Source organism: Pinus tabuliformis, chromosome 1_1 (assembly GCF_031772625.1).
Source record: "Pinus tabuliformis cultivar Carrire ecotype Pingquan chromosome 1_1, CPIR1, whole genome shotgun sequence".
Taxonomy (NCBI): domain Eukaryota; kingdom Viridiplantae; phylum Streptophyta; class Pinopsida; order Pinales; family Pinaceae; genus Pinus; species Pinus tabuliformis.
This window is the reverse complement of record NC_142297.1, coordinates 996,237,996-996,249,842: the sequence shown is the minus strand read 5'-3', so window position 1 is coordinate 996,249,842 and position 11,847 is coordinate 996,237,996. Positions and strand designations below refer to the sequence as shown.

Below are 11,847 nucleotides of genomic sequence, written 5' to 3'. Positions count from 1 at the left end.
ATTCAACCAACTATATTAGCGAGTATAACAAATCCCTTTTATTGTACTTGAATTTGAGAAAAAAATACGAAAATTCACCTTAGTCAAAAAAAATATATAAGAATTCGATAAAATGAAAAGTTAGTCAAAAAAAATATATAAGAATTCGATAAAATGAAAAGTTAAGGAAGTGCCTATGATGGTGATTAATGGATGAATAAGCATTAATCGTAAACACTTCCGTATTTAGTTGTCTAAGACCCGAATTCCAACCTAAGGAGTTAGGCAAAGCATGTGAATATCATTAATCGTAAACACTTCCGTATTTAGTTGTCTAAGACCCGAATTCCAACCTAAGGAGTTAGGCAAAGCATGTGAATATTACTAGTGATATTAACTAGCATTTGCACCAAATGTTGCAAAGGAAACGCCGTAAGGCATAAATTGAATTACAAAAATACAACAAAAAAATACTTTGATAAAGAATAAAAATATATTGAATGCTCACATCAATGCCCCATTAACTAGAACCACTTAGTAGACATATCTATCAACATTAGGATTACACACAATGATCAGGAAATTTCTCATATACAAACAACACCTTCCACAACAACCTTTCTCACATCCACATTTTAAAGTAGACATATCTATCAACATTAGGATTACACACCATGATTAGGAAATTTCCCATATACAAACAACACCTTCCACCTATCAACATTAAGATTACACACCATGATCAAGAAATTTCCCATATACAAACAACACCTTCCACAACAACCTTTTCTCACATCCACATTTTAAAAAATGCCTCGGAACGTGATTGGAATATCCCATATTTCCTTTTTCATTATGTAGATAAATCTTCGATATTATTATTTTCATCATGAAGATTGTTAGTTCATTGTTGTAAAGTGTTAGTGTGTTAAATTCAATACTACAAGTTCAACAAGTGAAAAACGTTCCTTAATTAGCATAATATGCATTTTTCTCTCACCATGTATTTTTCAATCATTCATTACAGAACTTCCATCAAAGAACACATTTCGTTCATTCATTACAAAACTTCCATCAAAGAACACAAGTAACAGATTAACATGTATACTACAAGTTCAACAAGTGAAAAACGTTCCTTAATTAGCATAATATGCATTTTTCTCTCACCATGTATTTTTCAATCATTCATTACAAAACTTCCATCAAAGAACACATTTCGTTCATTCATTACAAAACTTCCATCAAAGAACACAAGTAACAAGCGGCGTATGGTGGAAATAAGCAAAACATACGATGCCTTCGCTGAGAAAATTATAGACGATCATCTTCATGTTCAGGCCGCCACGCCCTCCAGCGACGGCCACAGCCAGGGACCGGCAGAGGCAGAGGCAGAGCATGTTAAAGATTTCGTGGATGTGTTGCTGCAGATGACAGCTGATAACAATGATATAAAGGGAGACACCAAAGCCAAACGGGAAGCAGTTAAATTGATTATGTTTGTATGTAGATAGGAAATCTTAAATCAAGTTAAACAGCTAAATCGATTCTTTTTAATTGTAAATTTAGTAAATCTATTAGAAGGTCACATAATTGACATCCCTCTTTACCACACTCTGCCCTGTCCTTCAAATTTCAAAATATTCAAAGAATCCCCTGAATCTAGATGCAATTAAATTAAGTTCAGCAATTCAATATTACATTGATTTTCCCATTGGTTTGTACAGGACATACTCATCGCTGGAATGGAGACGTCGGCATCCACGTTAGAATGGGCAATGAGTGAGCTGCTCAGACATCCCCATGTCCTGAAAAAGTTGCAGCAAGAAATAGAATCCTGTGTCGGAAAACGTGGCAAAGTAAACGGATCTGATGTGGGAAGGATGAAGTTCCTTCAATGTGTTGTGAAAGAGACGCTGCGATTACATCCAACGGGGCCGCTAGCGATTCCCCATGAATCTGTAGAGACCGCGAGCGTATGCGGATACAATATACCTAAAAAAACAATAGTAATCGTGAATGTGTGGACTATTGGAAGGGATCCCAATGTGTGGGGGGTGGATGCTTTGGTTTTCAAGCCGGAGAGATTCATGCATGAATTGGGTGAGCATGACCATGTTATGGATTTAGTGACAGGTCAATCAAATTTCAGGATGCTTCCCTTCTCAGCAGGGAGGAGAGGGTGCCCAGGGGCCGCCATGGCTGTTTCCATGATTGACCTTGCACTAGCTCAGCTGCTGCACTCTTTTGACTGGAGAGTAGATGGTGATCCATCAGAGCTGGATATGACAGAAGGTGGGTCTTCTATATCAAGCCATTTTCTGCTCTTTGCTTTTCCAAAGATAAGGAAGGAAGGTCTTTGACGGTATGTATGTTGAGAAGTATCTGGTTGTGCTACCTAATTTGTATGGTTTTGTTACTTTGATTGTCCCAAAAAGTACAAAGAGATGCTAATAGGATTATTAAATTGGAATTGTTGATTTTTTCTAAAAGAGTTAAGTGGTTTGTGAAAAACCTTGTTTTTTTTTACTGCATCATTGTACAATTACTTTTATTTAGATGTTTTGATTATATCTATATTACAAGGAACACATTGAATGTCTTATTTCATTTATGCTATTCTTACTAATATCCTTTATGTGCTTTTTCTTGATCAATTTGATGAAATATTCCATTATCCTTTGGTCAAAGTCTTCACCTACATATTAGTGTACATCCCGGTAAGTTCAAAGCTCGAACGCCAACCAAAAAAGTCAATGATAACCACCGTGTACACATTCAAATTCATAATGTAAAACTGCCAGACAAAGTTTAGACAGATTACCTCTAAGATGGCTATCACCATTTGTAGCCAAAACCTCAAAAACTCTGTTATCAATAGTCAAAACGCTGACATCAAACATGCCACCGCCAAGATAAAAAAAAACAATATTTTTGTCTCCACCCTTCTTGTCCATGCCATAAGATATCACTGCAGCTGTGGGTTCGTTGATAATACGAGCTACATTCAAGCCAACAATAACACCGACATCCTTCGTTGCTTGGCGCTGTGCATCAATAAAATAACCTGCGCAAGCCCACAAGTTGACAGTGACAACGCAGTCAACAATTGGTTACCCACAACCTCATTAAAAAAAAGGTTGAAAAGAAAGCATACTAGGGACAGTCACCATAGCATCCTTTATAGTCTTGCCAAGGAATGCTTTTGCAGTCTCCTTCATCTTAGTCAAAATCATAGCACTGATTTCCTTAGGGCTAAATTCCTTTTGTCTCTCCATCTCATACCTGAACTTGAATATAAGATTTCCCATCTTTGTTCACAATCTTGTATGGTACTAGTGCAGTGACCACATCATCCTTTATAGTTTTTCCAAGGAATGCTTCTGCAATCTCCTTCATCTTAGTCAAAATCATAGAACTGATTTCCTCAGGGCTAAATACCTTTGTCTCTCCATATCGTACCTGAACTTGAATATAAGGTTTCCCATCTTTGTTCACAATCTTGTATGGTACCAGTTTCATATCCCTCTGAACTTCTTTGCCTTCAAACCTATATAAAACAAATGTTTTCATTTAATTGTGCTCATCAAGTAAAAGTTTGAAATCATTTTCTTGAAGTTTGGACAGGGCAGAAATCAAATCCTGATCTGACCCCAACTAGAATGTTGCTCGACCCCTAACTTAACATGCCAATTTCATGATTGGCATCCTTGTGGGTTCAATATCAAGGCAAGAATTGGACTTGCAATAAATATAATTGTCTAATGAATGGGAAAATCAGAGATCAGAGTACTTACTTTCTCCCAATGAGTCTCTTGACATCAAAGATGGTTTGTTCGGCATCGCTCAAAACAAAGAAGCAGAATTTAAACCAAAATGAGGGGAAAGAAAACAGGATCTGCGACTTAGAAATTGCAATGAGCTCCTTGCTGAGCCACTTCTGGTTCGAAGGCGGCGTAAGCAAGCTGGCACACTGTTGGAGATCCCTGGTATCCTTGTGCATACTCTTGGCAGCGTTCTTCCTGGCCAGCGCAAATACGACAACATCCATACCATCCTCATTCACATAAACCTCAATATTTACCTCATCCCTACAAGGCACTATAGAATTATACATCCTCGAGATCAAATCATGCCTGCTCTAAAGCTCCATGGTCGCCAACAAGCCCTGGCAATATCGGCGCCCACTGGCATAAAACTTGAAGACATTCTGTCCTTCTTTCAGCAGCAAGGGAGTATCGTTTCCATCCCCGGTACCTAATAAACTAAAATTTTTCTCAAAGACCCCGTCCTTCGTTGCAAATTACGTTGCCCAGGCTAAGGTGATTTGCTCGTTTTGCCGTCGGCCCACGAAGTCACGAAGTAATGGACAACAAAGGCGATCAGGAAAGTGACACAAAGGAACTCTATGTAGTAACACTGAGGGCCTTCAAGGGATCATAGTTTTTGTGTAATAGGGCCAGGTTCAATGCACCGCATAACTCGGAGGTGAAAAGAAGGCAACTCAACCGATATTTGGAAAAAGCATTCGAAGTATAGTGCATGCTTGCCAGATGACACTTCAAATCAACGGTTGAAAGTGTCTCACTTGATCGAACGATGTAGAGTAAAAATGTTGACAATTGTTGATGCATAAAAAGACTTATCGGCTAAATAAACTAATAATAAATCTAAACTACACTAATAAGTTTGATAAATCTGTATAGCTTTCGAGATAATCCTCAGCTCTTATAATCTATGCGATGGTTTCAAGTCAAATTAAAGTAGTAAATAATTTTTGTGTACTACCCTCTTTCCCTGAATGTTCTTTCCATTAGGCAAGGGCTAACCAGCTTGCCATAGGGCATTAAATGCCCAGGTATATGCATGCTCTATAACAAAATAAAACATAGTCCTTGGTGGCTACATAAATTAAAAGTAAAGACTGGGTGTTATTTTGTTATAGAGCATGCATATTCCTGGGCATTTAATGCCCTATGGCAGGCTGGTTAGCCCTTGCCTTATGAAGTACCCTGAAACCACCTCTTCCCATGTACAGCTGAGTACACATCGCTTTTTGGTTTGGCTAAGTACACCCAACGCTTTTGCTGGTAGGACGTCGCGCACCCCTACCTATTTATCCGTAGTCCTTATTGTTTAGCGCTACTCCAGGGCCCCCCTATTTCGTGTAGGTCATTGTTTTGTCGGAAATATCCTTCCCTCCAACCTAGGCGATACTCTTAAAGGTATCGGATGTCTTAAGTATATTCTGACATATTTCACAAAATTCTGAAGACCGTGTCATGTAAAAAGTTGTACGATTGCCAGCAATATAGAGTACAAAAAAGGAGCTATTCCATTTGTCTGAAAATATGGATTTTGTCAGAAAGTGGACTGCTTGTTTTCAAGAATGGGCTTCAGATACAACTAGTCTCTTAAAGGTCTAATAATGAGTTTGGCATCTATGACGCTGCCATTAGAAATTGGGAGGGAAAGATTCTCCTTGTGTCTTCCCTGGGCAAGTGTGACTATGGTAAAGAATGTATCAATTTTCAAAGAGAAGGTTATAAACTTTTGAATTTTATTAATTTTAGATTTTTTAGAAAGATACAATTAGTTTTTTTCATCTTCCTGAATGGAATAATCTGTTCTAAATGCAATTATAATGAATCTAACAATATTTAACAGGAAGGTTATAAGCGTTTGAATCCTATTCAATATGAAACCACTCTCTAAACTAAGATTTGGGCAAAGAAACATAGACCGTTTTGACTTCTTCTAGAATGGAATGGGAACAACCCTTTTAAGGGGGACATTGAAAATTCGTACCTGGAAGATTTGAAGCACGAATATGAAGGAAAAATTTTCCTGACTAAGTTCTACTTGTCACGAAAATACTCTGTCTAACATTTTTCCATGCTCTCTCTAACATTTCCGTTTCTCCTCTCTGCACTAAGCATTGTAGAGATTCATAAGCAAATGATAATACAAATTTTCGTTCACTACATCACTGAGGCGGATTGGAAGTGTTCTATTACTTAAAAAAACACACAAATAAATTTTAGTGGTAAATAACTCAAATATAAATTATCTTTCTGCATCTATGATTCGTTGCTTTAAACTCATTACTACAATAAATAAAATATAAAATTGATTAAAAAATTCATGGATAATAACCATAACATTTATAAAGACAACCAAACCTATCAATTATCTTGAGAAATAACAATAATCCATTGTATAGTCTCCATCCATCATCCACTATCCTAATAGAAAAAGAAAAAAAATACATACAAGTCCAAAGGCTGTGAATGAAGCTGTGCATATATGAAATTAGTAATTCCTTAGGCTAAGGAGCAACGTCCATATCCATCTAGACAGCTTTGACTAGTGATATTAATGATGACTTGAGCGGTGGCCTTTTTTTTCTGGTTTCCAAATATTGAATTATAATGAAATTCAATCAAATATAAAATTAAATTTATAAAAAAAAATACTTCAATAATAAAGCATTTAAAAAAGCTCTAATTGCCATAGTAATTTCCATGTAAGATTATTTAACTCATAGACGTACTAGCGATGAATGCTCCACTCGTTGAAAGAATAAAATAACAAAATAATTGTACCAGTTATGAATGCTCCAGTGAACAATATGCCAAACATGTCATCATGACTTAATAAGAAGAGCCGTGACATAACTAATCACCATTTAAAAAAATAAATTTAAAATAATTCAATAAAATAAATTATTTTAGATATAAAGTTAATATTACACATGCCATTTTAATTTTTTAATCAAATTAAAAAAAATTAAAGTCAACACATTTCCTAATGCGAATAAATTTAAAATAATTCAATAAAATAAATTATTTTTAGATATAAAATTAACATTGCACTTGCCATTTTAATTTTTTAACTCAATTTTTTTTTTTTTTTACAGTCAACACATTTCCAATGCGTTATATCTAGCACAGCAGAAATAATAATAATTAAAAGTATACACTCTCTCAATTATTTAATTGAATATATTATTGATAGTGACTGTAAGTATTAAATGGAAAAGTCATTTTATTAAATACCAGAGAAATGATTAGTGTAAATCTCGAAGGAAGAAAATTCCATATCATAATAATTTTTAATTAATTTAAAAAATATTTTTATTTTAATTATTTATATAATTTTTAAAATAAAAAATTGTTAAAAAAATATAAATTCTTTAAAAATTTGAATTATTTTCCAAATTATTACCAAATTGTGGTGTGAGAAAGATTTAGCGTCTAAAAGAAAATTAAGTTATTATAAGAAGGTCATCAACCCCACCCTTGAAGATCAAAAGTATCTCTCTATTCTAACTAGCTCAAAAAAGAAAATTAATATAGCAAAGATTAGAACGAATTCTCATGAGCTCCATAGTGAGACTGGCCGCTGGGTAGTTCCTAAAACGCCATGGATGGAAAGGATCTGCCATATTTGTGAGAATAAGAGCATCGAGGATGAAAACCACTTCCTCTTAGAGTGCCCTGCATACAACCACATTAGATCTCAATTTCACAACCTTTGCTACAATACTGACCTTTCTAGCCTTTTACAATGCCAAAATTATAGTGAACTCGGGAGGCTTCTCTCCAAGCTTTTTGAGCATCGGAATAAAATCTTAAATCAAAATAAATAATTTGTCTTTTTAGGTCCGATAGATCATTATTTGGTCTCAGTGGACGTTAACAACCATCATCATCATCAATAAATATTTTAAATATAATAAAATTAATTAATCTTTTAACATTTAGTTTGTAAACTATAATTTTATTTTGAAATAAATAATTTATTATTATTATTAATTTATTATATTTTATTAAAGCTAAAAAAATAACAATAATAAATATAATATTAAATGATGCCTACCACATTATAAATCGAAAATAAAGGAACCCCGACAATATGAAACCTTCATTTCCAAATCATATGCATTTTCCAAACGAATAGAAACTCTATTATCGATACATATTGAATGTAATTGGGATTATGTCTAGCACGTGTATGGTGCAACTTGTGTTTCGGTAGCGGTTAAATTTTCGGATATATATATGTATGACTAATAAATATGTGTTTTTGTATAATCTAAAAAATTATATAAAGTTAGTGAAATAATTTTTTTATTATTAATTTTTTTAATAGGCTTATTAGTAGCCTGTGTGTTTTTTAACTTAATAATTTATATCAAATGAGGGAATTATTTTTTGGATATTTATGAAGTAGCAATGTATTATGAGTAACTATTTTATTATTATTATTATTTTTTTTTTTAAGGTAATTCAAAAATAATATAATTGTCTTTACTTTATAGACACTTAAATAATATTTAAAAGTCCTAGTGTATGATGAATAACTATTTATTATTATTTAATTTTTCAAACCTATTTATGTATTTCAAGTTTTTTTATCCATTTATTTAATACAAAATAATATAGTTGACTTTACCTTATAGGCATGTAAAGGCGTTTTAGATAGAAGTTTAATGATATATGCTTAATCTTTACTAGCGTATTTGAAGGTTTTGGTTTTGTACACACCATTGCATATATAAATTAATCCATTAGACAAGGATATTACACTTATGCTATCTCTTTAGATTGGGCTTAAACCATTTTACACTTCTTTATTGTAAAATGATCAAAATAATATTGATTGATAATTGCCAAGTTCCCCATGTTAAACTCATATAGAAATTAGGACTTGGTATCTTGGATTAGTTTCCTTGAATAATAATGATGAGTCAATCTGCATGCAACCAATAATGGCTGTCCCCAGCTAATAATGGATGAAACGCTTTAGTTTGACAACTGAGTTATGATAGGTTTTCCCACTGTTTAATAAGTGAGGGTGGGATAAAGATGGCTAGTCTTGGTTGTATCATTGAGGAAGAAAGGAGTAGATCATGTTGTAGAATCCCTCTAATATTAAAAATATTATTACTTTTAGATTTAAGGAGAAATTGTGGGAAAATAAAGATTTAAGGGAAAACGGAAACTAATTTTCATGAACTTCATAGTGAAACTGGTTGTTGGTCAATTCCCCTCTTGGGCAATTCCCACAATGCCATGTGATGGGTGATCAAAGTGTCTGTCATTTGTGAGATCCTCATAGAGTTGAAGATGAAAAATGCATTTTCTATTAGATTATCCATTTAATGCTCACATTCAATCTAATTTTCAAAATATTTGTCACACTACAATCTGTGTTAACCTTTTAATTCAACACAAGTATTCTCTCACTTCTTTTTGTGCATAAAAATAAAATGTTAACAAATGCTATTAATATCTTGCCTTCTTAAGATCATTAAACCATCTAGATATTAGTAGATACTAATATCTTGTCTTCTTAAGATCATTAAACCATCTAGATATTAGTAGATATTAATATCTTGTTTTCTTAAGATCATTAAACAATCTAGATGTTAGTAGATGTTAATCATCGTGATTATTATTATATTAATATTAATATAAATATTTTAATAATATAAATATTTTATTTATTTATTTATTTATATTTATATAAAAATTTGGAAAACCTATCATAACTCAATTGTCAAACAAGTAGTAGGGACAATTTTACTAGTTTCTATTTATGAATGTAGGCTCACTCATAATTGTTATCCCTAGGAAATCATGCCACCTGAAATTACTAGTTGGTAATCCCTAAGAAGAAGGCTTTCACTCATGTCAAATAACTCAATATCTCAAAGTCTCAGCCCATTAACTTATTTCCTTCCATACAAAAAAGCTAAACTCTTAATGAAACATAAACCATTTTAAATAAATTATACTTAATATAAATTCATTTTATATAATTAAAAAAATTAACTTTCAACCTTTCATTTATTTTATATATCATAAATTTGTATAGTAAAAATATATTACATAAATGAACCAAACTTCCATTAACTTATTTACATTAACTTGAGAATTATTATATAATAAATTATTATTATATACTTATTTACATTAAATTGAGAATTATGTAACTTATTTACATTAAATTGAGAATTATGTAATTTATTATCACATGGTTATTATGAAAATTATTATTATTATATTAAACATTTTTGAATTGAATTGTATTTTATGAACATTTAAAAAACATCCCAGTTTAATCGTTATTAAAAAATTGTCCCAATCAAGTGTAATCAAAATTATAATTTATTTAAATTTAATATCATTTCCTAATAACTAATTCGATTAAATCCTATTTAGAAGGCTCACTCTTTTCTTAATTATCATTTTATAGATTCCATTGATAATAAATGTATATTTGAAATACCAGACTTTCTATATTCACGCACACTCAATGCCAAAATATGTCTTATCATTATAAGAATATTCATATTTAAATGTTGTAGTTTTTCATATTTTTTAAACGAATCAGTTAAGTTTTTTTTTTTTTAATTGATTTCAATCCGATTTCGAGGGTAGAACCTTTTACATCTGCAACAAGATTTCCAATTGAGTTCAAAATTATCTAAAAACAACTTGAGTTCTTTCTCCACTGTCTACCTCGCCTCATAGCACATGCCATCCTCCACCAATCCATCACTTCGCTCACCATGTTCAGTGTAATAAACGAACCTGTACATTCTCTGGACCAGAAATTGGAATTCAGTATTAAAGACCATGCAATTCGCTCCCTTCCCCATTAAAATTTTATACTCCAAACATGCATGAAACTCCTTGACTATATAAATGTCGTTCGTCAGTTTACTCCAATATTTATTAAGGATTTGAAATGCCTTCCATCTGTCCGTAGCCTTGTTTGGAATGATGTGGGTTGGCCAAGTGTGTGTACTAACTCAGACGTTGACGGAAGAGAGGAGCCGCCAAAACGAAGCGAAGGGAATTTGTGGGATCGAAAAACTAAACTAGTAGCTGACATTAGGCCAACGATCCACTCGACATATTTATTTTAAAACGCCTATAATCTTATTAGTCCTTACCGCAGACAAGGCAGGGAATATAGTAATCAAAATGGCGACATTTAACATTAATTTAAGCGACTTATTATGATCAATAACGGGTTATTATTGCGAATAATTTCTTTTCATATCATAACGGGTTATTATTGCGAATAATTTTTTTTTTTATATAATGGTTTTGATCATCTTATTTGGCCTTTGGCCTTTTCCCAAGACGGGGAGGCTAAAACCATAGGTTATATTCTTTTTGCTGAAAATTTCGCTTCATATCCGGAGAAAAAGTAAACTAATGCTAGTATTATTTAAAAACATTAAATATTATATAAATGAGCCTAGCTTGAAATCACTCTCGGCTCATGAAATCACTCCTGGCTTCAAAAACAATGTTCATCGCTTTTCTACATATACGTGACCACTTCTTTCTACATGTTTCTTTCTAAGTGTTCATCTGTCGAAGGTTTGTCTTGTATGCCTGCCAAGCCTTCTTGTACGCTTGTCACCGCTAAGTGTCCGTCTGTCGAAGGCTTGTCTTGTATGCTTGCCAAGCCTTCTTGTATGCCTGCCACCACTTTCATGCCACCATTTGCAATCTAAGTGCCATACCTTGTAATAGTTGTACCTAAGCCCTCTATCCCCATGCCAGAAGCAAACAAGAACAAAGACCCTGGGCCCTCTATCCCCATGCTAGAAGCAAACAAGAACAAAGAACACCTCGATCGATGCCCTGCATTAACAAGATTTCTTTTAGATGGTTGGAGTAGAAGTACAATTCACTGGAATAATAAGACAACTTACGGGAGGAACTAGACAACTTACAGGAGGAACCACAGAGGAACCAAAAGATCGGGCATGTGCATGTGAACCTGTACACAGTTCTTTAAGCGTGGCAGAGGCAGGATAGAATTCAGGTTGTTTCTCTTCCAACC

The 11,847-nt window shown here is 33.2% G+C and overlaps 1 pseudogene; it reads left to right on the top strand.

The window, feature by feature from the left end:
* The first annotated feature begins 1,247 nt into the window (after window positions 1-1,247).
* LOC149217943 (cytochrome P450 750A1 pseudogene) lies at window positions 1,248-2,339 on the top strand (annotated as a pseudogene).
* The last annotated feature ends 9,508 nt before the right edge of the window (window positions 2,340-11,847 follow it).